Genomic DNA, 569 nt, shown 5'->3' on the forward strand with positions numbered 1-569 from the left:
CACACACACACACACACACACACACACACACAACTGCGCCCTAAAGAAACAACATGTAGTATTTGTAGGAGGCACATGTAGGTTGTTTCATTATTATCTTAGCAGACTCGGCTGAAGTAATCCATATCTAATATATTGACAAAAGCCACGAAAGACGGTGCACTATAATTAAGTGTAAAATGCGTGTTATATTGCTCCAGTACATTGCAGAATCGTTTTTTTTACACAAACATGAGGGCAGTTCTTTCTTCCATGAAATATAACGTTATTCCTAGCTCTTCCCACAGCAGAGTCACTTGAAGCCATTGCACTTTAAACCTTGCATACAAAGTTTGAGTTTTCTCCAAGGCCAGCGATAATGTAGGTTCAAACTTGTATCCAGTCCGTTTGAGTTGCGTACTAAAACATTTTTTTTTTGTTGGGGTAAAGTTTGTATTGAATAAGTTATTTTTTTTTTACCTTGACCAACCTGCAACAAAGCGAAGTTATTAAGCTGGACCACACCACCACGGGATTTTTGGATTTCGTGCAATTAACAAAAGTGTGCGATTATCCGTTGTGCAATTAAC

This window comes from Branchiostoma floridae, chromosome 5, assembly GCF_000003815.2.
Source record: "Branchiostoma floridae strain S238N-H82 chromosome 5, Bfl_VNyyK, whole genome shotgun sequence".
Classification (NCBI taxonomy): domain Eukaryota; kingdom Metazoa; phylum Chordata; class Leptocardii; order Amphioxiformes; family Branchiostomatidae; genus Branchiostoma; species Branchiostoma floridae.